The sequence below is a fragment of the Cervus elaphus genome, chromosome 26 (genome assembly GCF_910594005.1).
Source record: "Cervus elaphus chromosome 26, mCerEla1.1, whole genome shotgun sequence".
NCBI lineage: Eukaryota > Metazoa > Chordata > Mammalia > Artiodactyla > Cervidae > Cervus > Cervus elaphus.
In genome coordinates, this window is record NC_057840.1 from 34051915 (window position 1) to 34079596 (window position 27682).

At 43.9% G+C, this 27682-nt stretch overlaps 1 protein-coding gene across 2 annotated transcripts in view; it reads right to left on the bottom strand.

Moving 5' to 3' along the window:
- The window catches only part of LOC122684484 (UL16-binding protein 1-like), an 81009-nt gene that overhangs the window by 40215 nt on the left and 13112 nt on the right, over nt 1-27682 (bottom strand). The window lies entirely within an intron of this gene.

The following is a 27682-nucleotide window of genomic DNA, read 5'->3' on the forward strand; positions in this document are numbered from 1 at the left end:
GGGAGGAAGAGGGGAGAAAGGGCCTCCTGTCCCAGGGTCCTGTGTGCCTGTTGAGCTACTTTATGGGCATCCCGGATTAGACCCCTGATGAGAACTAGCTGGGGACTGAATTCCCATTGGTAGAATTGTTTCTGATAGAAACAAGTTCCAGGCTCTAGAATGACATGCAAATGGACCTTGGAATGGAAACTGTTTGTAAGTGGATGTTATAATAATAATGATTTTGGATTCAAATAAAAATTTTATTTTTTGATTTATTTATTTTTTTAATTTTTATTTTAATTTGAGGCTAATTACTTTACAATATTGTAGTGGCTTTTGCCATACACTGACATGAATCAGCCATGGGTGTACATGTGTTCCCCATCCTGACCCTCCTTCCCACCTCCCTTCCCATCCCATCCCTCAGGGTCATCCCAGTGCATCAGCCCTGAGCACTCTGTCTCATGCATTGAACCTGGACTGGTGATCTACTTCACATATGGCAATATACATGTTTCAGTGCTATTCTCTCAAATCATCCCACCCTCGCCTTCTCCCACAGAGTCCAAAAGACTGCTCTATACAACTGTGTCTCTTTTGCTGTCTCGCATATAGGGTCATCATTACCATTTTTCTAAATTCCATATATATGTGTTAGTATACTGTAGTGGATTCAAATAAAAATTTTAAATCTTGATGAGATATTTGTAAACAAAAATTAAGGTTGGCAAGAATATTCAATAAATGAGTATGTCTGATGATGAAAGTGACTTAACTTGGTTGAGAGTGAGGCTAAATCAATGCAAATTCTTAGCTCCAAAACAAGTTAGATGAAAACCTGTCACCACCTGAAGTGGCTCGCTTCCTGCTGAATGTTTTCTGATGTTCTTTATATTAGGTAAACTTCATTTGTCCTGATATAGTGCCTCTTATATACTTCATCTTCCATGTAGCAAGTTGGGTGGTAACAAATTAATTCCTGGTGTATTCAGGCGGGGCAGTGGAAGAACACCAGTGTCAGAAGAGGTGTGTTGGTTCCTTTTCTGTCTTGGTCACTATTGCTGGGGGACCTTGGACAAGTCACTTAACCTTTACAAGTCAAGTTTGCTCACCTGGATATGAAATAAGGGGATGGAGCAAGGCTTCTTCATGCTCTGAAGTTTGATCCCATGTATAAAGCTAAGTTTTATAGTAGAGCTTCTCTGAGGATGATTTATAATGTTATTGTTCAGTGAGTGATTTTTTCACTCTATGTTGTCATCAGAAATAGGTCATTGTTGATTTTTTGAAAATTTATTTATTTTTAATTGGGGGATTATTGCTTTACAATACTGTGTTGGTCTCTGCCATACATCAACAAGTTGCTGATTTTTAAAGTCTGGGTTTTGAAAAGATTTATACTGTTCAAAATTGTTTTTAAAAAGTCCCTTGAATGGCAATGGCTATTCAATAACAATTGTAATTTTCTATTTTCTTTGTGTTTCCTTTCTGATGCAAATGGCCATTTATTTGATTTCCAGTAGAAAATACAAGAGGAAATGTAAGCATGAACATTGCATCTTGGAATTAAGAAATACAGATGAGTATATAAATTACTATTTTTTTTAATTTCAAAGTTAAGACTTCTGAGGGGAAAAAAAATGGACTAGACCATATCCAGAAGGGAGGAAATATGGGAGGAAATATTTTATACCACTACAGTATGTGTTAGAAATAACTATGCTGCTTCTCCTTGTCAAATTTGAGCTGCCATTCATTTTTATCAAACTACTTTCCCTCTTCAGAAGGAAACAAACCTTGATATTGTGAGTTTTTAAGAAGTTTACTTTTGTGCCTTTTTTAAAAAAAAAAAATGTAAACATTTTTACTTCGTTCCAGGCTGGAGAGGGGAGCATAAAAGCACTCTTCTTACAGGGTGACCCCTCTGTTCGTGTGCAAATGGATGAGAATATATAGGTGGTCATCTGGGGCTAAGTGAAATTTCTCTTATGACGTGTTAGCTGTGTTAACTATCCACAAGGAGAACCTGGATGATATATCCAGAGCAAAAGGGGAAAAAAAGTACCAAAAGCATACACTTTTTTAGAGTTTAGGCATCAGAACAAGCCATTGAGACTTCCCTGGAGAGAGTGAATCTAGTTTAAGGAGGCAAGATTCTGCTCCAGGAGCACCTCTTGTAGGGAGACTGCGTGGCCGGGGGAATTTGTACCAGATCTGCCTTTGAACTGGGCCGGGAAGAGTGAGGTGGAAGCTTCGAAGCCTTTCTCCTTTCCATCTTTCTCTCCCACAACCATATCTGTCAGTCATAAAGCTAGATTCCTGTTTGGGCAGCTCTTTCCATGGTCCCCAGTTGGTTCTGGTGTTGCAGGCTGGCCAGGAAACTCTTTGCACCATTTCTTAGGTGAGGACACAGACATGGAAAGGTGAACTGGTGGGCCCAAGGACACATTGGTTAGTAAGGGACCTTGAATTTGAACCCAAATCACTTAAAGTCCAGGGTGGAGCTCTCTCTGCATGCCTGGTTACTTCTGAAGGAGAGTCTCAGAATACAGCCTGCATTGGTTTGCTGCACCTCCATGATTAAACTTCCAACAGAGTATTAACATCTTTTGTGACCTGGTAGTTTAGAACCATTCAGAGACTATGAAAATCTTACATTTTTGGCCAGAGGAAACAAAAACCTCATTCTAGAAAAGAGTGGGTGACGTGTCAAGATATGTCAACCAACTGGTGCTTCTCAGAGGTGGGCCAGCGGCTGGGCTGTTTGCAGGAGATTGGTGGATGGTGAGCCTGGGCCATCAGCCTTGGCGGGGCTGGAAGGGGACGGGGGAGCAGGGAGTTAACGTTATGGGACACGAGCATGTACTCCCTTGGGCTGACGCCCAAGTGAGAGGAGTGGACCGATAAAGGCAGTCTCTCCTCCAGCTCCCTGGCTTGTGGCCTGAGCCTGCTGCCAGGATGCTTCTGCCTGAGGTTCTGGCTTGGATGGTCGGCCACATGCAGGGAGAGTCAGGGATTACTCACAGCAGCTGCGTGAGGCCCAGTGGGCCTCCTAAGTGGCTTTCTAAGCAGAGGGTTCCTAGGGTGATCCTGGCTGGCCTTGCCTGGCCGAGTCCCTGCGGTTTGCAAGCCTGGACCTCCAGCTCTGCCCTCTGCCCTGAGAGACTTGCTTTCAACAGACCTTCTTGGCTAAAGATAGCTTCTGTTGTTTGCAGTTGACAAGCCAACTCATGCAGCCAGGAAGAAGTGGAATCAGGTTTAGAACTGGGTCTGTCAGATACCCGTTGCTTATTCCACTGTACCCAAAAAAGGGATGAGAATCTGAGTGACGGCCAAATTTTATCATTTAAGCCTTCTTGGGAAATAGGTTTATAAGTAGATCAGTGATCAAATAAATCAATGTGATCACATACATATATTCATGCACACACATATACACATACATGTTCACACACACACGTTTTAATTGATTGGCAAGTTTTCATGAAGCGTTGTTGAAGCTCTATGACGCTGACATTTCTAGAGGAGGGGAGCAGACATAACATTCACCAGGTGGCTGTGGGCACAGGAAGTAATGGGTGGGCTACAGAAGTGATGTGTTGATTGAGAGCAGATTTGGGAGTCAGACAGATTTGATTTCAAACCCACAGCTACAATTAGATAAACCTTTGTGTCCTTGAACAAATTATTTATTTTCTTTGGACCTCAGTTTCCTTATCTGTACAATAGGTATAATTATACTCATTTCATAGAGATTCAAAGCAGTCCAGATAAGGCACCTAGCACAGAACTGGGCACCGAGTGATGGATGGAAGGGAGTTATTATTTTTATTTAAATATATTGCCTAGTTTAGTTCTCACAGCACTACTGAATTTGTCCTTTCTTGAATAAGTTTAGGATTCTGCTTGTTGGCATATCCTCTTATCCTCTTTTGGAAGGGGACTGTGGGAGTGGGCGAGGAGAGGGTGAGATGGAAGTCATAGGGGAGGAGGAAGCCATAAGAAGCCACAGCTCTGAGCATCCTCTCTGAGCTCCTGGTCCTGGGGAAGCTGCTTGTCCTGGAGATCCTGCTTGTCTTGTGTGGTGGGAACCACGGGCAGGTTCTGAGTGACACCAGTCCAGGGCAGCCCACTTCACCAGCAAAGCAACCAAATCCACTTAGAAAACAAGTCAACCAAAGCATATTCACTAACGAAGAGCTGACAGTAATCCATGTTGTATTCTATCATAGGAGGTCACATGCATGAAAAATCTTTGCCCATCTGCTTAGCAAATAACATGTTCTAAAGAAATGTTGGCTTTTCTTGGTGGCTCAGCAACAAAGACTCTGCCTGGCAATGCAGGATGCAACCTGCATCAACCCAGGATGATTCCTGGGTCGGGAACTTCCCCTGGAGATGGAAATGGCAACCCAGTCCATATTCTTGCCTGGAGAATTCCATGGGTAGAGCAGCCTGGCGGGCTACAGTTGGTGGGGTTGCAAAGAGTTGGATGTGACTGAGTGACTAAACAGCAACCACAAGAAGGGGATGTTAGACACAGTCTAACTCTTCTTTCTCTCTTTCTTAGACACAGTCTCTTGGTGGCTTGTAAAAAATGTGGTCAGAATTAGCTTATGTAATTCTCACTACAATTTTAAGAGAAGTGTGTTATTTTTCATCTCTGCTTTCCAGAGGTGGAAATCTGGAATTGGAAAGAATTCCTCCTGGATTGTGCACTGTGGCAATGACAAAGCCGGAGACCAAACCCAAATCCTTTGCCATCAACTTTATATTCATTCATTCATTTGTGTACCGTCTACCATGTGCCTGGGGGCTGGGCTGTGCACCCGGGACCTGTGTCTTGGCTGTGGTCCCCGCCTGCAAGGAGCTCACACCGCTCAGGAAGAGTCTTTCCTTTTGGCTATCCTGTCCAAGACCACACCATTTTTTTCCTGGCTCTAATTAATGACCCATTCATATCCCAAGAATAGACGATGAATGGCTATATTCAGGTTTCTAGTTGATGGCAATTTTCTTTGGAAACTAACCAGTTTTGGGTCTCCATTTCAATCTGCCCACACAGTTCACTGTTAAACTGTCAAAAATGATGTGGAATGTGGAAATATTTCTTACAAGGTCCAAGAGAGGTGTTTCAGGAGCCAGTGACACCCTGACTCTCTTCAGTCTGGGGAACAGGCGGGGAGATGCCCCCAAAGTCCATTGTACAGCCAACTGTTGTATTGTTTTTTGGTTTGAGTTTGTTTTATTATTATTTTATTTTAAAAATTTTAATTTAGGTATAGTTGATCTGCAATGTCCTGTTAGTTTCAGGTGTACATCAAAGTGATTCAGTCATATATCTATTACATAGGTTATTACATTATAGGGTATTACACAATATTGAATACAGTCTGCCATGCTATACAGGAAGTTTCTCTTGCTCCAGGGGTGAGATTGCTGGATCATATGGTAGTTCTATTTTTGGTTTTTAAAGGGGCTTCCATACTGTTCTGCATAATGGTTGTACCAATTTACACTCCTACCAGTGATGTAAGAGAGTTCTTTTGTCTACATACCCGCTCTAGCATTTATTATTTGTCGACATTTTGATGATGGTCATTCTGACTGTTGGGAGGGGGTACCTCATTGTAGCTTTGATTTTCATTTCTCAAATAATTCCTGATGTTGAACATTTTTCATGTGCCTATTGTCCATCTGTAAGTTTTTTTTGAAGAAATATCCTCTTAGGTCTTCTACCCCAATTCTTGATTTTTTTTTTTTTTTTAATATTGAGCTATATTGATATTGAGCTGTTTTGTTTATTTTGGAGTTGCATTGTTTCCAAACATTTTCTCCCATTCCATAGATTGTCTTTTCGTATTGTTATTGTTTTTCTTTGCTGTGCAAAAGCTTTTAAGTTTAATTGGGTCCCATTTGTTTATTTTTGCTTTTACTTCTATTATTCTAGGAGATGGATCCAATGTTGCTGCAATTTATGACAAAGAGTGTTGTGCTTGATTTCCTCCAGGAGTTTTATAGTATCTAGTCTCACACTTAGGCCTTTAATCCATTTTGAGTTTATTTTTGTGTATGGTTTTAGAGAATGTTCTTATTTTTCTAGTAAGACAAAGTTGGTTTTGGTGCTTACCCTGGAGAGGAAGACAGCTACTTCAACCTAGGCTTGCTAGCATCTCAAAGAGGGTAGGACAAACCTAGGTTGTTCATTCAGACTATGAAGTCTAATTTAATACAAGTCTTTCAATGCTGTGCTCAATTAGGAGTGGGTAAAACTCCAGAATTAGTGCTTTGAGAGGAAAGGGCTTTGAAAGCCCTTGTGTGGTTTGGCTATTGTCCAGGCATGGAAATGCCATGAATCCTGAGAAGTCTGTGGAATATATGGACCAAGACACTGGAGACCTGTACCTAAGCACATGTGGCCACTTGGATTTTCCTTAGTTCACTACCACTCCCCAGTTTAGTCCAGGGACCAACCTTCCTTTTCTTACTCTCCACAAGGCAGAACTTCCTGGAAGTATCATATATGCTGCTGCTGCTAAGTCGCTTCAGTCGTGTCTGACTCTGTATGACCCCATAGACGGCAGACCACCAGGCTCCCCCATCCCTGGGATTCTCCAGGCAAGAACACCGGAGTGGGTTGCCATTGCCTTCTCCAATGCATGAAAGTGAAAAGTGAAAGTGAAGTTGTTCAGTTGTGTCCGACTCTTCACAACCCCATGAACTGCAGCCTACCAGCCTCCTCCATCCATGGGATTTTTCAGGCAAGAACACTGGAGTGGGTTGCCATTGCCTTCTGCAAGTATCATATATATGACACAGTAATAACCATAACAATCAGACCAATATCAGTAGTCCACATTTACTTTAGCATCATACACATGACAAAATCATAATCATACAATCGCAGTAATAATACTAATAGCTAACATTTATTTCCCCTTGACTTCCCAGGTGGCGCTAGTGGCAGGCATTGGCCTGCCTACCAGTGTGGGAGACAAAAAGAGATGTGGGTTCAATCCCTGGGTCAAGAAGATCCCCTGGAAGAGGAAATGGCAACCCACTCCAGACAGCATTCTTGTCTGGAGAATCCCATGGACAGAGGAGCCTGGCAGGCTAAAGTCCATAGGGTCGTGAAGAGTCGAACACAACTAAAGCCCCAGAGCAGCAGCATTTACCCTTGACTCTGTGCAGGCAGCTGGGCTAAGCACTGTAGATGGATCCCTCTCATTAAGGCCCATAACAATGCTGTGAGCTGGGAACTGTTTTGTTCTTGGCTAATGAAACTTACCAAGGTTAAATCAAAGGTGTGCAGGAGAGCTGGAGCCAGAACTCAAGCCAAGTCTATTGGAGCCCAAAGCCTGCTTGTTCTTAGGTATTATGCTATAGGATCACTCTCTCCTTTTAAAATACATTGTTCCTACAACTAATTTTTTTAAAGCAATGTCCAAATATTTGCTCACAGGGGAGAAGACTGACTCTCACCATACAGAACCCTTCTCACCTTTCAACCAGGTAGGAGTGTAGCCTTTATCCCTGTTTCAGTGCTGAGGTGGAGCCTCCCATTCTCAAGGGTGGAGGCTGCCCCTCTTTTGTGCTGTTCTGCCTGGCTTCCTGGTTTCCCTGGGAAGTTTTCCAAGTGAAAAACAGCTTCCCCAGTAACTGACAGCCCACCCACTGGCCCTTCTGCCAGAGTGACTTAATCGCTTTGTGTCTCTTGGTTTCTTAAAGGTGTTTCTTTTGGGATAGTCCAAACCGCTTTGACACATGTTCTGACAAATTAGTGGTTAAGGAGAACACTTCCTTGGGCTAGAAAGAATGAATATTCAAACAAATAAGAGAAAACTGTCAACATAGACAGTGGCTGCTGTAGAGTGGGAGAACATTGAGCAACTGGTTCCTTTAGTTCCCCAGCTTTGGAAAGAGAGAGCTAATCATTTCTGACAGATGGAGTCTACCAGTTTAAAATATCCCTAGATTTTTTGATGGTTGCCATTCTTACCGATATGAGGTGATACTCATTGTAGTTTTGATCTACATTTCTCTAATAATTAGTGATCTTGAACATCTTTTCATGTGCCTGTTGGCCAGCTGTATGTCTTCTTTGGAGAAATGTCTATTTGGGTCTTCTTAGGTCACTTGTAGAGATGTGGATGAATGGAGTCTGTCATACAGAGTGAAGTCAGAAGGAGTGAAACAAATATCATATATTAATGCATATATGTGGAATCTATGGTACAGATGAACCTCTTTGCAGAACAGAAATAGAGACGCAGATGTAGAGAACAGATGTATGGACACGGCAGGGGGGTGGGGAGGTAGGATGAATTGGGAGATTGGGATTGATAGATACACACTACCATGTGTAAAATCGATAATTAGTGGGAACATGCTGTATAGCATAGGAAACTCAGCTTGGTGCTCTGAGTAGGTGACCTACTCTTTATTCATCCTCAGTTGTGTCCAACTGTTTGTAACCCTATGGACTGAAGCTCACCAGGCTCCTCTATCCATGGAATTTTCCAGGCATGAATACTGGAATAGGTTGCCATTTCCTACTCCAGGTGATCTTCCCAGTCCAGGGATCGAACCCATGTCTCTTGTGTCTCCTGCACTGGCAGGTGGATTATTTACCAACTGTGCCACCTAGGAAGCCCAAGGTGACCTTGAGGGGTGCGATATTGTAGGAGAGGGAGCCATATATATACACATATGGCTGGTTTGCTTCATTGAACAGCAGAAACAGCATTGTAAGGCAACTATACTCCAATTAAAGAAAAAACAAAGTAAAAAGAGGAAAAGAAAAGCTTCCTAGAGAAGGAGATTCCACTCTTCTCTGTAACTCATGTGTAACAATTGGGTAATTATTTCTAATAGTGAATTGAATTCCCCCACTGGCAATTTGGAATTCATTTCTAAATATGTTTCCTCCAGTAGAAATGGACAAAGGCTTGCCCAGATGGTACAGCGGGTCATACGTTATCATCCTTGCTTCACTGTCTTAGGAACAGGGGCTGCAGTGGAGAAAACGACTCACTGGCTTTCGTGGAAGGGTGAAGGGAGAAGTAAGCTTTATGCTCAAGCCCAGAAGTGGAGCTTATGTCCAAACTACATCATGATTGTAGAACTTCCGGAATCTCTATAAATGTGCCCTGGTTGTTTAACTAGGGCCTGTTTTCTCATCGTGAGAACACATAAGAAAAAAAGGCTAGTCTATGTAGTTGATTCCTGGGCAGCAAAAAGAGGAGGAGGAAGGTAGTAGGGGGATAGTTGAACTGAGTCAGGAAACTGGGGCAGAATAGTCTGCAGCAGGGTGGGAGGGGGTTGCTCTGTTGGGGATGAAGTAGCTTGAATCTTGGCCACCTCAACTGACAAAGAGATTAAAGCATGTTGAGCAATTTGAGGTCTCAGAAAGGATCCTGATGTTGAGTAGGAGAAAGACCCCTTTAGAGTTGATATAAGTCTTACCACATCTTTAACACATTCGTAAACTGTTATTAGAGCTCACAGCATCCTGATATTGTCCTGATGAAATCATACTTTCTCCTGAGTGGTGATTTTTTCTTTCCTCATATTTTCATCTGTTCTAGTCAAAGATAGTTATTTTATATGGAGAGGAAAAAACTGGAGGAAGAAGAAGACACAGATTTCTTGGAACAAGTAGACTTTAAAGGTGGAGTTTAGGGGACAGAGGCTTTCAATTTAGATGGCAGTCAACAACAAACAAATAAGCAAAATGAACCAAGAAAGAAGAAAAAAGATGAAGTAAAAGAAAACCATATTCCAATATCATGTGTCTTATCACATGCAATGACGTCATAGCCTCCCATTTTTCAATGAGTATTGTTAAATACCATCATGAGGAACCGCATCCCTTGCTCTGGATGAAGCATACACCAAGTAGACTTGGAGGACCTAGGTCTGTTAGAGAAGCTGAATTATGTAATAATAAGTGAAAGATGGAAATCCAGAGCCAGTCCCGTGGGACTCAGAGAAGGTGAGAGCTAGTTCAGCTGGGGCAGTACAGGAAAGGCTTGGGAGAAGGAAGCCTGAGCACTAGGACTTGAAGAATGATGAGTGGGCTTTGGTCTTGTTTGTCTGGTTGCAGGTGGGGCAAGAATAGCAAAGACTAGGGCACAGAATGAGGCGGTGCACAGTTCAAAAAGAGGAGAAAGCCTGAAGGAGGCCTGGCATGGACTGGGAGAAAACTGTGTTGGGAGGAAGTTGAGAACCAAAATGTGGAGCTTCCTGAATTCTTTATGGTCTTTGGGAGTCATTGGCAACCCTAGGCTTGTCAGATGGCTGAAAGTAGTACTGTGTGGGTTATAGGCCTAGGGTGATTACAAAGCCCTCTTCTAATTATCTAAGACAAAAATCAGCACCAAAACATTCCCCTCTCGCCTTCTCAGTCTTACATGTGGAACCCACAGTGTCAGAAAACTGGGCAGGAGTCATCTCTCACACTTCCCTCTATGTATTTGGTGGTTGGAGGTCTGCATTTATGTATTTGTGATTGGACCCACAAGAAAGAAGCTTCCCCACAAGTCCCACAGGAAGTGCTGCCAAGAAGAGAATCACTGGCCAGCAGGGCTTCCCTGACTCATAATCCAGCCTTGTTTCCTGTCTCACTTATTGGTTGTTGTTGGTGGTGGTTTCATTGCTAAGTCCTGTCCAACTCTTGCGACCCCATGGACTGTAGCCTGCTAGACTCCTCTGTCCATGGGATTCTCTAGGCAAGAATACTGGAGTGGGTTGCCATTTGGTTAGAGGGGGGAAAAAGATGATTTTTGACAAACTCCCTGAGAGAGGAGGGAGAATTTAGTTGAACAATGCTTGGAAAGCATTGTTTGAAAGCTTGAAAACTACTGACCTAGAATAGCCTTGTATTTTAGAACATATAAACTATCCCCTAAAACTAAGATCATGGCAATTGGTCCCATCACTTCATGGGAAATAGATGGGGAGACAGGGGAAACAGTGTCAGATTTTATTTTTTTTGGGCTCCAAAATCACTGTGGATGGTGATTGCAGCCATGAAATTAAAAGACGCTTACTCCTTGGAAGAAAAGTTATGACCAACCTAGATAGCATATTAAAAAGCAGAGACATTACTTTGCCAACAAAGGTCCGTCTGGTCAAGGCTATGGTTTTTCCAGTGGTCATGTATGGATGTGAAAGTTGGACTGTGAAGAAAGCTGAGCACTGAAAAATTGATGCTTTTGAACTGTGGTGTTGGAGAAGACTCTTGAGAGTCCCTTGGACTGCAAGGAGATCCAACCAGTCCATCTTAAAGGAGATCAGTCCTGAGTGTTCATTGGAAGGACTGACGCTGAAGCTGAAACTCCAATACTTTGGCCACCTCATGCGAAAAGTTGACTCATTGGAAAAGACCCTGATGCTGGGAGGGATTGGGGGCAGGAGGAGAAGGGGATGACAGAGGATGAGATGGCTGGATGGCATCACCGACTCGATGGGCATGAGTTTGAGTAAACTCTGGGAGTTGGTGATGGACAGGGAGGCCTGTCGTGCTGCGATTCATGGGGTGGCAAAGAGTCAGACACGACTGAGCGACTGAACTGAACTGAACTGAATGCTATAGTAATAAAGATTTCTCATGGGCCAGCTGGGTTCAGTCTCATGAGAAGCATTATGAAAGACTTAAAACATGTAAGGTACAGCCTTCTCAAAATGCAGGAGACAACTTATATGCATGGACCATTAGTACAAGGTCAGAGCATCAGGTGCTGAATTGTATGGACAGAGATGGAAGCTGTTGGAGAAGATTTTACAACATCCTGAAAAGCCAATAATGGAAAAAAAAATCTATGAAGGAACCACTTGGGAGCCTTATATTGTATTTTGGAACTGTAGCTCACAATCTATCCAGCGTGTTTGGTTTTCACAAAATATTATGGTGAGAACATATTTGACTTGATTGGGGTTTCACTGAAAGTTCATAAGGCACGTTTTCTTGTAGTTCTAGTTACTGGTTATTTTTCTGGATGGTGAAACATGGGTATGAAGATAGAAAAATTCAGTCATCTGTCTGCTTTTTGCTTACTTTGCAGGATTGAATTTTAAACTATTCTTTTAAATGTTGGCAGCCTGTAGACTGAGACATGGCAAATGATAAGAGATTCTAACCATGGTTAATGAAATCTGTAAGGAAATAACCATGGACATGTTACCTTCTGTCAGTGTTTACTGTATGACATGAAGAGTAATTTTCTTTTAATTAGGATCATCACTGTGGCCTCCATTTCTTTGATGAATGCCAGGTTAAATCCATGACTTACTTCACAGCTGTGAATGGGTTCCAATCTTTGTTAATATTTGCCTATTACAGAGGCCAGGTTTTTTCTTTCTTTATGGAAGTGGGATTTTTCCTGTTGTTTCATGTTTAGGATATTTAACTCGTTGGTTCTGTCAAAAACTGAACAGAAATAACAGTTACAATCATTCAGCTTCTTAGGCTGAATGGACTCCTTGACTTAGGGTAAAACTTTCCAATATCTAACAGAAGGAATTTATTCTTAAGACATACCTTAGATGATTCCTTCAGTTGGGTCAAACTCAACACATCTGGTATGGGTTGAACTGTGTCCTTTAAAATCCATATGTTGAAGCCCTAATCCTCACTACCTCAAAATAAGACGATCTTTGAGAGAGATTCTAAAGAGGTGATTAAGTTAAAATGAGGCCATTAGGTTTAGCTTTTATCCAACCTGACTGGTGTCCATGTAGGAAGAGGAAATTTGGGTATGCAAAGAGACACCAGGGATGGGCACAGAAGTCCTCCATGTGAGGACCAGTGAGAAGATAGCCATCTGTAAGCCAAGGAGAAAGGCCTCAGGAAAAACCAAAACTGTTGACCTCTTGATCCTGGACGTCTAGCCTCAGTAACTATGAGAACATAATGTTCAATTATTTAAGCTGCCCAATCTTTGATATTTTCCTATGGCAGCTCTAGCAAACCAATACAACACCCAAACCCAAATTTATTACTTGCCTGTTCAAAGCCATTCATTTTGCGGCAGAGGAATTTACTCCTCACTGGACATCCATGTAATTCCCCTGAAAGACCCGCTCACCTGCAGCCAGGTGGGGCTGTGCCATAGCTGGTCTGTGGGCATCCACAATCTTATCTCCTGACCCAGTGACCAAGGATGCGACAGTCCCGGAGGGAGAGCTCCAAGATGATGGGGTTTCCATCTGGCCCCTGGGAGACTGAGTGGAGCAAAGCCTCCCCCCAACCAATGTAGAATATGTCTCCCAGGTGAGACACAATTCATTACTGTATTAAGCCTGGGATTTGGAAGGTTTAGTTTGTTTCTTCTGCTTAACTTTGTTTATCATGAGCAGTAAAGTCTCCAGCCTCCTAGTTCACCTGAAAGTATGAATTTAGCCACATATTTGGACCCATAATTTCACATCTGACTGATTATTAGTCTTTCATTCTACTTTTGCAGCTTCCCACAAGCCTGCCCCTCCTTTCCTTTCACAGAGGGGCTATAGTTATCTCTCTAAACAAGTGATGACATGACGATGATAATGATGGAGGGGCACTATTCCAGGCACTGACCTAGTGCTTTCTGTACATCAAGTCCTTTATCCTCATAACCTATGAAGTGAGGCAATATTATCATATTATTGTTTCCAACAGAAAAGGTGAGGTACAGAATTTGACTTGTTCAAGTTCACACAGCTGGTAAGTGGTACAGCCAGGATTTGAACTTGGTAATATGGTTTCCATTGCTTTCTAATAAACTCGTGGAGTTAACAGCCTTTCCAGTTCTGTTCCCAGTATATCCTATCACTTTTCCCATCAAGGACCACCCTCTACTTCTGACCGCTTCCAACTCTTCATTCTAGTTACAGTCTACATTGTTTCTGTCCTCTAAACAAATCCTGCGTTTGTCAACTTCGGTTTCATTGCTCAAGCTCTTTTCTCTGAACTGCTCTGTTGCCCATTCTCTTTCTCCCTTGGCCCCGCCTGTCAGCATCTTGTGCATCGTACAGAGCCCCATTCCCTTGCCACCTCTTCTGGGAAGCCTTCCTTCAGTCATCTTCATTCAGCACCCCCATAATCCCTTGCCCACAGACACTCATGGTTCACTTATTTGTGTCTGTCTATTTCTCTCTTTAAAGGATAAGTTCCCTGACCGCTGAGACCATATATATATAGTCTTTAGATCTTGTCTGCAAGCAGTGGGCACAGTATACACACACACACACAGTCATTGGGTTACACTTCTTGATTGCAATTAAGAGGAAGGAAACTTTCCTTGAATGCCTTGCACTTAACAAGAGGTAACAATACTACCCCTCCTCACTTTGGCCACCATAGTTTAGGATTCCCAGCCCCTGTATGGGAGTGATTTTGTTAACATCAAAACGCTTTCCTTCATCCTCTATCTGCGTTCATTTCTCTGAGATGGATGCTACCACTTCTCATCTGTGTCATGTTAGCAAATTGTCCCTTTGGTCTTTATATTAGAACTGATTTTCGCTGGGTTTCAATTATTTCTTAGCTTTGATTTATTAAGAGCAGCCTTTCATCCCGGTGGCACTTTTCAAGCGTGTGGTAATATATGTTCCAGGGAGCTGCAAGGAAAGAGAAGAATAGCATTCCTGCAGCTCTCCCCCCTGCAGGTCTCCACCTTTCAGCGTTTTGTGAAGCCGGCGGTCCTCTTCTCTTGGGGGTGGGCAGCAAGTTGAAAGGAACGTGGAGTTCAGTCACTTCTGCCACAAGTATTTCTGGGTCAAAGGCAGAACAGATTTGAAAGTTGAACACAATTGGATTTTCTGAGGACTTCAGCCAAGAATGTATTTGTGTCTGTCGTCTTCTTACATAGACATGCATTTTCCCAGACATGGCGGTGATTTTCCAACATGGCCTCCAGTAATCCTCGCCTCCTGGAGTCATGCTTTTGTCTTATTTCCTCCCAAACTAAGTCGTGGAGCAGTTCTATAAATAATGGGCTATTGCAGAAGGGATGGAGTGTGATTAGCAGCTAAATCATAAAAGTGTGGCTTCCACCGTGAAGCCACAGAGAGGTCCGTGTGGCACTGAATGGTCTCCTGCCAGGCGCCAGCACTCAGTGCAGCCATGTGAGTGAACGCTCTTGGGACAGATGCTCCAGCCCCAGCCAAGCCTTTGGACGACTGTAGCCCCAGCTTCAGCTCATGAGAGACTGGACCAGGGTCAGCCCAGCCAAGCGGCTCCCCAGATCCTGACCTGCAGAATCCCTGTGAGATGATAAATGTTTATGTTTATGTTAAGCTGCCAAGTCTGGCGCTTACTGCTTGTGCGGCCACAAGCAATATACATGGGACATGAAATTCCATTTTCTTGGTTCTTTGAGAGTCTATTGTGTTTTCAGTTCTAATAATACTTTTGGCACTACAGGCAGTCTGAATCTGTGATTGAAATTAAAAGTCAATGTAAAATGGAAAATGGAAAAATCATCATGGTTTGGTCAAATGCTCAGCATAGAGAGATCGCCTCAGTTCCCTCCTTCAGTTATGCCTGGACCCTTGGAACGGCCCCAAGACAAGCTCCCCTAACCTGTCCCTCCCCAAGCTCCTTGGCTCCCTGCTCTTGGCCTCCTCACCCCCTCACAGCGCACTATCACTGCCATGAGGACACAGAGGCACCCACCAATCCCCCAGGCAACCTGGGCGTCCACGCGCCTTCCATCTGCCACCATCCCAAGTGCTCTGATGAGGATGCTGTGACTTTGAACTTCGTGAAATGTTTTCTTCATCAACCCCAGAAGAGGAGACAGCCTGCTGAGACACAGATGCAAGTGCAAAACCACCAGAGGCCAGGTTTTCTTTTGGCGATGGGAAGAAAGAGCCGAAGGCAGTGAAGTATGCCTTTCACCGGGCGGGAGAACGTGAGTCATTCATGACTTCAACAGAATGAACCAGTCCCAGAGCCAGATCCCTTTACCCAAATGAGCAGGTAAAACCACCAACGGTAACTTGCACAAGATGGGATCTCATCTTCCCATGTGACAGTTATCTCTTTGTCAAGGACACCTGGAGACAGCCACAGCTGGAGTCCAGTCATGGGCTGCTTCCCTCTGGTCTTGAAAAAGATGGACTTGCCTGCTCCTGTTTCAGAAGGGGCCTCTGGCTATCGGTGGCTGTCTGCACCACCAGCCTGAAACACCGAACGCTTCTCTCCTCCTCCCCATCGTCCTCTCTCTACCCTCCTCCTTTTCTGCCCTCTTCCACATCAACACAATTATAAAGTCCATCTTTACCATTCTAGATGTGCATTTAGGGCATTTTATTATTTAATGGAAATTCTGCAGTGCTTTACAGGCCAGGAGTATAGAAAACATTGTGTAAAATTCTGTAGGAATGCATCTTATTACTTAACAAAGATCATAACCGAAGCAAATATATATTTATTAAGAGTATACATGTTCTCCTGTAAAATGTTTAAGAAGACAAGTCATCTCTATCTTAAATATTTGTGGTGGATCCATATAATTTAGAGAGAAATGCAAGTTAAAAGCTCCATGGTTAATGTATTCAGTGTTCAAAACCATACTGAGTAATTTAGGCAAGAAAATATACTTCATCTACTTTGATTGCATCTGCAAGACCCTGTAGCTTCCAAATTTTCAGTTGGCTCCCTGTCTCATGGATAGAGTTTTTGAAGGGTATTCTCAATAATTCCTGCTTTAGGGACACACACACCCACCACCACCCACCTCAGATCACTTAGGGTTTTAATCTACTGATGCTCACACTATGAACAGGTCAGATGTGGCTAAGTGCCCATGACAGTGACCTTGGTGGTCCAAAGCAGTCCTGAAAATTTAGCTGAGCCCCTGGCCTAAGGGAGGACAGGTGATTCTGGTCCTTTTCAGCCTCCTTAGACATTCAGGCCTTTCCTGAAGATCATGGTCAACTCCAGCCTGTCTATAGGGGCAGGGTCAGCCATCTGCCCCTCAAGCTCCTGACTTCTCTTTCCCGCTTGCCCAGGGCTGGCCAGTTCAGACCAGCTCCAGGTGACCCAGCACATTCTGGGACAGAATGGTGTCTGACTGCCTTTTCCTATTCACGGTGTCAATCAGGTGCTCCACATAGTCCCCTTCCCCACCCCCACCCCGCCCAAACCCAACAAGAGCTATCGTGTTACAGAAGCTTCCTGGGAACGTGTAATTCATCAAACAGAAACCCACAATGAGAAGTATGAACAAATTCTACAAGTGTTTGCTCCCCTGGGGGCAGTCAGGGCAGAAAAGCACTTTGTGCTTCTTGTCTTGGGGAGACTTTGGGGGCCTCCCAGCCAGCTGCCCCTAAATCACAGTCATGAGTCACGTGTCCAAAGTCTGGAGGGGAGCACTGTTCTCCAGGAGGACTGTAAGTCTATCAGTGGCCAGGCTGGGCAGCTCTGCAGCAGTGGGCTTGTCTCGTGGTCTCCCTCCTGTGGTCCCCTCTCCTCTGCCACATCCTCTCCAGTTTCCTCACTCTGTCCTCTCACCAGTCCTGTTCCTATGGCCATACCCTTCTCATCACCAGCCCCCCACTACCTAGGCCAGTGGGCTCCATCCAAGGCCAGTCTCCCCTAGCCTGTTAAGACCCCAAGCTTCACCTCCTCACTTTCTCCAGGCTGGTACCTTGATAGAGTCTTCCCTGCTGATGCCCCGGTTAGAGACCTCAGTACCTTCCAGAGCTTTCTCTGCTCTTGAGGGAGCACGCACACATCCTACAATGCTCTGTGCACACAAATACAACACACAAGCCTTCAGCAACCCAGAGGCGACTGTCTGGGGAGAAAGTGCAACCTTAAGGAGGGAACATGGTGATGGGGAGGATGTGGGCACCATCTCTCGGGGCCGGATGGTAACCTTCCAATGAGACAAAGCTGGCAAACTGCAGCCCACAGCTAAACAGGGCTCACAGACAGCTTTTGTTTTGCTTGTGCAATTTTCTAAAATTCTTATTTAGTTGTCATGCTTGCTAAGTTGCTTCACTTGTGTCCAACTCTTTGTGACGCTATGGACTAGAGCCTGCCAGGCTCCTCTGTCCCTGGGATTCTCCAGGAAAGAATACTGGGGTGGGTTGCCATGCCCTCCTCCAGGTAATCTTCCCAACCCAGGGATGGAACCAGCATCTTTTAAGTCTCCTGCATTGGCAGCTGGGTTCTTTACCACTTAGTGCCACGGGGGAAGTCCACTTAGTTGTCAACATTGTACAATTAGGAGAATTCACATGAAAAGCTGTATTACTGGAGTGTTTTGAAAACCTGAAGATGTAGCCATGTGGGATCTACATGGCCACGTGTAGATTTAGGGGGATTAAAGACTGTACCAGATACATATACACCATGGAATATTACTTAGCCGTTAAAAAGAATTCATTTGAATCAGTTCTAATGAGATGGATGAAACTGGAGCCCATTATACAGAGTGAAGTAAGCCAGAAAGATAAAGAACATTACAGCATACTAACACATATATATGGAATTTAGAAAGATGGTAACGATAACCCTATATGCAAAACAGAAAAAGAGACACAGATGTACAGAACAGACTTTTGAACTCTGTGGGAGAAGGTGAGGGTGGGATGTTTCGAAAGAACAGCATGTATATTATCTATGGTGAAACAGATCACCAGCCCAGGTGGGATGCATGAGACAAGTGCTCAGGCCTGGTGCACTGGGAAGACCCAGAGGAATCGGGTGGAGAGGGAGGTGGGAGGGGGGATCGGGATGGGGAATGCGTGTAACTCTATGGCTGATTCATATCAATGTATGACAAAACCCACTGAAATGTTGTGAAGTAATTAGCCTTCAACTAATAAAAAATAAAAATATATATATATATTAAAAAGACTGTACCAGAATTTATTTATTTATTTGGTTGTGCCAGGTCTTAGTCATCACACATGGGATCTTTGATCTCACGCAAGGTCTTTAGTTGCCATCTGTGAACTCTCAGTTGTGGCCTGTGGGATCTAGTTCCCTGACCAGGAATTGAACCCAGGCCCCATGCATTGGGAACTCGGAGTCTTAGCCACTGGACCGCCAGGGAAATTCCTGTGCCTGAATTTAACATGCCACTGGGGCTACTGTACTCCTTTCCTGGGGCCCTGAGGGTTTCAGGCTGGGGAAGGTCTGGCTGGTAAGGATGAGGGGCCACCAGCCCCCTGGGTAACCAGTGCCAGATGAGGATTTGGAGGAATTAAAAGTCAGGATTCTCTGCTCAGTACCTGCATGTCTGGAATCAAAAGCAGGTAAGTGACAAACTTGCACCTGAATAAACATGGTTTCTCAATGACGCTGATGTCAACACTTCTAACCAACTCAGAGGCTGTGTCGCTCAGAAAGTTCCTCAGAGGTCAAGGAAAGTCAGTTTTGGGGAGGCCCCTGGGGAGGGGAAGGGTGGGGGGCAGTGCTGGCTTCAGGGACAGGTAACCAGTAGTCACATAGGGCCCATGCTTGGTTTCATGCTCTGCTGATGTTACCTTAAATTAATGATGTTTTGAACAAGGGTCCCATAGTTTCGTTTGCACTAAGAATCTGATAGCAGTACAGGAGACCCGGTTTCAATCCCTGGATCAGGAAGATCCCCTGGAGAAGGGAATGACAACCCACGCTAGTATTCTTGCCTGGAGAATCCAATGGATAGAGGAACCTGGTGGGCTATAGTCCATGGGGTTGCCAAGAGTCAGATATGACTGAGCGACTGACCCTTTCACTATCAAGCAATTTCCCCAAATTATGTAGCCAGTCCTAGCAGAGCTTAATCAACCCAGGACCACGTATCTCTCCAAAGAGATATGTTTCACATGAGATGCTTTTTAAAATTTTTTTATTATTCTTTGACCACCCTGCTCTGGCATGCAGGATCTTTGTTCCCTAATCAGGGATCGAACCCATGCTTCCTACAGTGGAACTCAGAGTCTTAACCATTGGACCACCAGGGAATTCCCCAGATAAGATGCTTTAAAAAGACTTGAAATGTTGATGGATGCCCCCGGGGCTCTGGTGCTCTGAGCAGAGAGTGATTTCATGTGATATTGTGCCCATCAGTGAAATTAGAGAATCCAGTCAATAGACGATGGAGCTTCCAAGAGAATGTGGGAACAACTTAACACACTGTTAAGTGATCAGAAGGCTGCTGCTGTCTCAGGGGCCTGAAGTTAACATCTTTTCTGCTTTAAGAAATTTTGCAGATTGTTGGATGGGTGGACCTGAGTCAGCTACATGAGGCTACATGTGGAGGTGTGGTGGTGTGAACCTGCAATGCTCACAGTCTTCAAGTAAATGTAAATGTTTTGGAAACTTCTGGAGAGTAATCTGCTCAGGGTTGCTACTTTCCTTCCAAAGGAGTGCACATAAATACCTGGCTGCCACAACATTAACTTAGACAAATGCTTTCAGGATTTAAACCCCTGCAATGGAATATTTCTGCAAGTGTATTAGAGTCTTTTGCTAGAATTCTAGCTCACACATGGTGCTATGCTCAGTCACTTGGTTGTGTTTGACTCTTTGCGATCCTGTGGACTGTAGCTCTCCAGGCTCCACTATCCCTGGAATATTCCAGGCAAGAATACTGGAGTGGACTGCCATTTCCTCCTCCAGGGGGTCTTCCCGACACAGGGATTGAACCCATGCCTCTTGTGTCTCCTGCATTGCCAGGCAGATTCTTTACCACTGTGCCACCTGGGAAGCTCAAACATGGACCTTATAGTAATTAAAAGATGAAATGAGGGAATTCTTTGATGGTCCAATGATTGCGACTCTGTGCTTCCACTGCAGGGAACTCAGGCTTGATCCCTAGTTGGGGAACTGAGATCCTGCAAGCTGCATGATTTGGCAAAAAAAAAAAGGGAATTGATAGATTGTTATGGGTTGAATTGTGTCCTCTCCAAAGCAAATGTTGAAGTCCTAAGCCCCAGTACCTCAGAGTGCAACATTGTTTAGAAATAGGGTCAATGTTGATGTAATTAGTTAAGATGAGGTCACACTGGAGTTGATGGAAGCTTAATCTAATGTGACCAGTGTCCTCGTAAGAAGAGGGAAGGACGCACAGACACTCAGATGAGATAGCCATGTGACGATGACCGAGGCGGAGGTGGAACACTACAGCTGCTGGACGGTGAGTGTCAAGGTTTGGCGGCCACCCCAGTAGGGGGTGGGGCTCCGAAGGCGTCTTCTCTTCAGCTCGTTGAGGGCTCTTGATTTTGAACTTCACCCCTGAAAGTGTGAGAGAACACACTTCTGTTGTTTCAAGCCACCCAGGTTGTGGTAGCCAGCCAGCAGTCCTAGGAAACTAACCTGGAATATATAGGTCTTCCTCAAATATATATTTTTTCTTTTGGGGTAAATCCAATTCTTTGTAGATATCTAGATTTACAATTTAAAAGAAAAAGAGGCACTCCATATTTTTTTTATATCTGGATCTCACTTAAAGCTCCCCAAATATTGCACTCATTAGTAAATTTCAGCATTTTTAATGGGTGCTGAAGTGCTTAGTACTATAATACTATTAACAAGAGGTGATTCTAGTCTATGAGTATTACATTAAAAAGAGTAGCTTTCATGAATGAGGGTGTAACTATTATAGTGAATATGTAAGAATTCTCAAATGTGATCACAGGCAGTAGCGCTTTTGTCTCTTGTTGTCCTTAAGTTTCTCTGTAGGCTTAGTCCTATCCTTGTTCAGACTGAGAGAGCTAGAAGATTTTCTGGTTATTTGAAGTTTTTTTCTGGTCACTTTCAGGCCCACTAAAAATTAACATGCTTGGGTTGGTATGGTATTAAAGCTTGAACCGTCTCTAAAACTTCTTTCCTGTTCATCCATCCAGGATTGATACGTGAGCACAGAGTGAACTTCTGGAGTGATGGAGCCATTACACTTTTGGAGCGTTTGCAATAACACTTAGCTGTTCTAATGAACACATGCCGCGCTACTGATCCAGAAGCAGGTGCAGAAGCGAAGTGTGCGGCTCACAGGCCAGATGGAAATAAGTGACGCATAAAATCCATGCATGATATTTATTTCTCAGAAAAGTGATGCATCGACTGAAGTTTTTCTGAATCGCTTTAAGACATCATCTAACGCCAATAAAAGGTCTGCTAACTAGCTACAGCCTGGGACATGTCCTGGGGGTGGTCTAATGAGTCTGTAAATAGTCTGTAAATAAGTATGATCCATGTATAATCTAAGCATGAATAAGCCACACTAGGAAAACTCCCTCATTCCCATTCTAATTTCTCATGTGCACTCAGAAAATTTACTAAAACCTCCAGGAGGTTTGACCCAAGGAAGTTACGAGTCTTGACCCTGCAAACAAAACCATTGCTGCTGTCTTCTTGCTTGTCTGTTTAAAATTTAATCTCAATTATGGTCATTCAAACCATAGCCAGGAGAAACGTGGCATCTGGAAAGATAGCTATTTAAGGAAACTAAGAGTTCAGCTTTTAAAATAGGCTATAGGAATATATGTGCAATCACTAACTTTCCCTCTTAGGAAGGCAAACCAGCACTCTAGGTCTCTCCCAATGAATACACTATGATCCACACCTTGGCCTTAGGATGTTAATATCTGAAAGGATTCTCTATATCTGCCTGACTCTGGGGAGAGAGTTGAATAAGTGAGAGCTCTTTGGGTCTGAAGAGCAGTTTCATGGAGGAGGCTGTGCAGTGCCAGAGTTTCAGTTTTGGAGGAACATGAGTGAGCTATGACCCGGAGGAGCTTTCCCAGAAGTGATTCAGTGGTGCTTCTTCATCTCAATATGATGCCCAGACACAGTTCTCGCGTTCAGTGGCTCCATCATAAACGTTTACTGGGGGAGAAACTCCTAATGAGAGGCTGCATTGTGTAGATGGGGCTACACTGGCTAGCTCTGCCCCTTGTTTCCTGTGTGGTTTCGACAAGTTACTTATCCTCTCTGTGTTTCCATTGCCTCATCTGCAAAATGATGAGTGGTTCAGCTGATAAAGAATCTACTTGCAATGCAGGATACCTGGGTTCGAATCCCTGGGTAGGATCTATCCCGTGGAGAAGTGAATGACTACCCACTCCAGTGTTATTGCCCGGAAAATTCCATGGGCGTAGGAGCCTGGTGGCCTACAGTCCATGGAGTTGCAAAGAGTTGGACATGACTGAGAGACTAACATTTTCACTTTTTTTTCCCTTCAGATGTAAAAGAAACAATTATGATAGTAATTGGCATTTAGCGGGGTTATGTAAGTGTTGCTGTTATTATTACAGGAGAAGTATTAATATTCTCCTTGAATGCTGACTTTCAGAATGTTGAAGTGGTTCTCCATATTTCATAAGCTCAGTAGAAGAGTACAGAAGAGTTATTTATAGCTTATCAAGATGATATTTTCATGTCCAAATAGCATTTGATATTTAAATATCTTGAAGGTTTTTTTTAATTATTATATGCAGTTGAGTACTTATTCATTAGATTTACTGCTTGCCAAATTCCATGCTAGATACTAAGGAAACCAAGCAGCTAGTGAAAGTTAACGTGTTAGTCGCTCAGTCGTGTCTGACTCTTTGTGACCCCATGGACTGTAGCCTGCCAGGCTCCTCCATCCATGGGCTTCTCCAGGCATGAATACTGGAGTGGGTAGCCATTCCAGGGAAAGTGAAAGGTAAACGAAGTCATTCTTTGTTTTTCTTCTAAGTTTTTATAATCTAAATCCTATTGGTTAAGAAACATTTTTTTTTTTGTCCAGTCTCACAAATTTTCTGAAACCACTTCGACTTTGTATCTTAAATATTTACACTTTCATAAACTGGTCCTCACAGGACTCTTTTGCAGCCTTCTTTGCTTACTAACAAAGCTTCCATTAAAGAAGAAATCAACTGATGTTCAGTGTATTTGTATAAGAATAATTTCATTTTTTAAAATAGGTTAGATTTATTTGAAACAGACATTTGAAAAAAGTTCTAAGTGCGTTATCTTGTATTTGTTTATTTTTCCCCCGTATAGTGAAAAGCAGAAGGTGTTTCAACATAGCAGGAGAGTGGGTGATTGAGGGTGCCGAGGCTGTGAGCCCTGGGAGGTGCCTCCAACAGGGCTGGCAGTAGCTGACACACGCTGTCACTCCCTCTTCTGGGTTCATGAATGCCACGTACCTGATGGCATTCTTCTTTGTAGAGTCTGGATGTCACATCACAGCCCAGCTCCAAGCAGAGCACTAAGTGACTCCCCCAGGACACAAGAAGTCTTCATTTGAGGTGAGACTTATTTTCACCCCAAGTCTGCAGGAGACTGTGGTTAGCAGTCAGGTACATGCTTACGTTTAAAGGCTCCGTATTAGCACCTAGTGCTGGGGTAACTCAGTACTACAAGCTGGGTGGCTTAAACAATAGCAATGCATTGTCTCCCAGTTCGGGAGACTCCAACACTGGAGATGAGGCAAGGCTGTGCACTCTCCAAAGGCTCTGGGCGAGGATCCTTCCTTGCTTCTTCTAGCTTCTGATGGTCCTGGCAATCCTTGGCTTGCAGGTGCAATCCTGTGATCGTCACCTCACATGACGTTCTCTGGGTGTCTTCACTCTGTCTTCCTCCAGACACAGCGTGTCTGTATGTCTATGTGGCTGTGTTTCTTTTCCTCTTGGAAGGACAGCAATCAGGTTAGATTAGGGGCCCACCTACTTCAGTATGACCTCACCCATTACATCTACAGTGATCATATTTCCAAATTCAGCCACATTTGTGGAGCTGCTGGTTCCGGAGTGTGGGGAGGTGTGGGTTTAGCACCCAGGACATTGGGAATGCCCGTGGGCTCTGCGGCAAGATTGTCGGATGAGGCAATAGGCTTGTGGTTCTAAGAAGGACTTGAATTTAGCAGGCGGGGACACTATTCAATCTGGTACAGGTTCTTTGTCTTCTTGTCTTCATCACACAACTGGCTTTTCCCCATCGGTAGTTGCTGCCTTGGTCTTGGAGGGTAAGAAAGAGGGCTGGCATGGGAGAGAAGAGACACAAGTGATGGGGGAAGGCCATGAGAGGCTCTGTCTGCTGGCAAAGGGTAGTGATGGTGGATGAGCACCATCCAGGTGTATTGGAATATGCACCTGGGAGAGGTGGGGGCCTGCACATTAGGAAGAGGGACACATTTCACCCACTCACAGCTTGGTTCATAGCTGGAACCAACCCACAACTGCAGACTGCCTTGCTTACTGTCCCTCCTCCACCCCCCCACAACCTCCCCACCCCACCTCCCATGTGTAGGGTCTGGATTGTTCCTCTCCCAGCTCGACTGATTGTACAGGACCAACTAGGGGGTAGGGACTTCCCTGGCAGTCCAGTGGTTAAGACTCTGCCCTTCCACTGCAGAGGTCATGGGTTCAATTCCTAGTTGGGGCACTAAGGTCCTGCCTACCGTGGGGCTAAAAAAAAGGGGGCATACTGCACAGTTGGCAACTTAGATTCTGACCCTGTTTCCCAAAAAGTCTCCACATTTCTTGGTTCACCAGAATCATGAATTTACTAGAAGTTTTATTTTCTAAAATGTCGGCCGCAGTCATAGTCGCAGTCCTGCAATATCTATAGTGACAGATTTAGACGTACCTTGAGGCTTATCTTCACTCATTACGTTCTGCAGCACTTCTAGGTTTTTCTCTACAGAACCTCTTTCTAAGGGTTCAGACAGCCAAAGGGCATATGTGGAATTTTTAATAATTCTTTCTCTCCGTGGGTTGGGCAGTTGGGGCAGAGAAGCTTATTGCCACTTATTACTTATTCTACAGCTTATTGCCTTGCAGTCTACACTAAGGACATTATGCACATTCACTTCTTGCCTCATTTTCTGGGCAGTAGCATTGTTGCCGAACCATGTTATAATTTTGCTTGTTTTTCAGACATAACGTTTGCAACCTAGTACCATAGATTTTTCTGTTGTCTTAAACATGAAAGCTGGAAAGAAATACCATTCTCTACTTTTTTCAACATATTATGTTTCCTAGGATCAACATAATTCTCTGCACAAGGTTCTGACAGACCATTCTCTTCCAGTTAAAAAAATTTTTTTTTCCAGTTAGGTAATTAGATTTCTTGGTGACATGATGGATTTACATATTTATATAACTTTACAATTATGTCTGATCCTTTTATTATTCTACAATTGAGATGTTTTTGTCTGTCCATAAAGATCCATTCTTTTTATATTTCAAAACAATTGCCAAGTCACATCACCAGTTTCAAACTGTACTGTGAAATGCATACTGTGACTGAATAGTCATTTCTATAGAAGTCGATGTATTTGATTAAGCACTTATGGAGGACCAAAGCTGCTGCTGCTGAGGTCTTTGTGGAGCAAAGCCAGAGAGAGTAAATAAGAGTGAGAAAGAACAGAATAATGCTGAGAACAGAGGGCAGTGTCTGGGGAGTCATGAAGCTTGTCCCCAAGTGGTCCTGGGCAATGGCCCTCCACCCTTGCTGCACAGAAGACTCACCTGGGAACTTTTAGCACTGATGCCCAGGCCTGACCCCCAGAGACATTGACTTGATTGATAGGAGGTGGACCAGCATCAGATTTTCATCCCATGTGTCAGGGAACCAGAAACTGCACACCTAGTGGATGCCATATATAATTGCCAGTTGATTTCAGAACATCTCAGTTCTTGAAGTAGAGAAGGGGAAAGAAAAAACTTCCTTCCTCACTTAAAAATAAAACTTGACTACTCCAAATTTGGAACCAGACTAGAGATTTCTGTGAGGAGTGGGTTTATGGTCCCTTGAACGCTGCTGGTGCCCCGAGGCTCTCTCACAATGACCTTGGCTCCACCAAGCCAAGCTCCAAAGGAAGGAAGGGGATGCTCCGTGTCTCTAACTCCCTGGCTCAGTCCTAAGCTCAGAGCCTGACACTAAAGGGCCTGTGCAGAACTGAGAGGCTGGGACTTTTGTGTAAGTTCTTACTAATGATGAGACTGGAAGGTAAAAGATAAGATCACAGCTCCACGACCCCAAAACCTCAAGGTGGAAGGTGGGGCCACTTGTCTCTTGCAGCTTGGATTCTTTTTCTTTCAAATGAATGGAATCATCAACCTTGAGGGTAGGTTATCTGCAGGGTTGGGGGCAGGTACTTAATGAGATAGCGTTTATAACATAGCATCTGACACATCATTGGGTATCATTGATGGGGAGCTCTGGGAATTATAAGATTCAAACTATTATAAACCTGTGACACCTGCTTCACATGAGACTAGCTTGGGAACTGCCAACCTGGTTGTGGATTCACTTCCCTCTTCAGTTCAGTTCAGTTCAGTTCAGTCACTCAGTCGTGTCCGACTCTTTGTGACCCCATGGACTGCAGCATGCCAGGCTTCCCTGTCCATCACCAACTCCTGGACCTTGCTCAAACTCAAGTCCATCGACTCAATGATGCCGTGCAGCCGTCTCATCTTCTGTCATCCCCTTCTCCTCTTGCATTCAATCTTTCCCAGCATCAGGGTCTTTTCTAACGAGTCAGTTCTTTGCATCAGGTGGCCAAAGGATTGGAGCTTCAGCTTCAGCATCAGTCCTTCCAATGAATATTCAGGGCTATTTCTTTTAGGATGGACTAGTTTGAGCTCCTTGTGGTCAAAGGGACTCTCAAGAGTCTTCTCCAAACCACAGTTCAAAAGCATCAAGTCTTTGGTGCTCAGCTTTCTTTATGGTCCAACTCTCATAGCCATACATGACTACTGGAAAAACCATAGCCTTGACTAG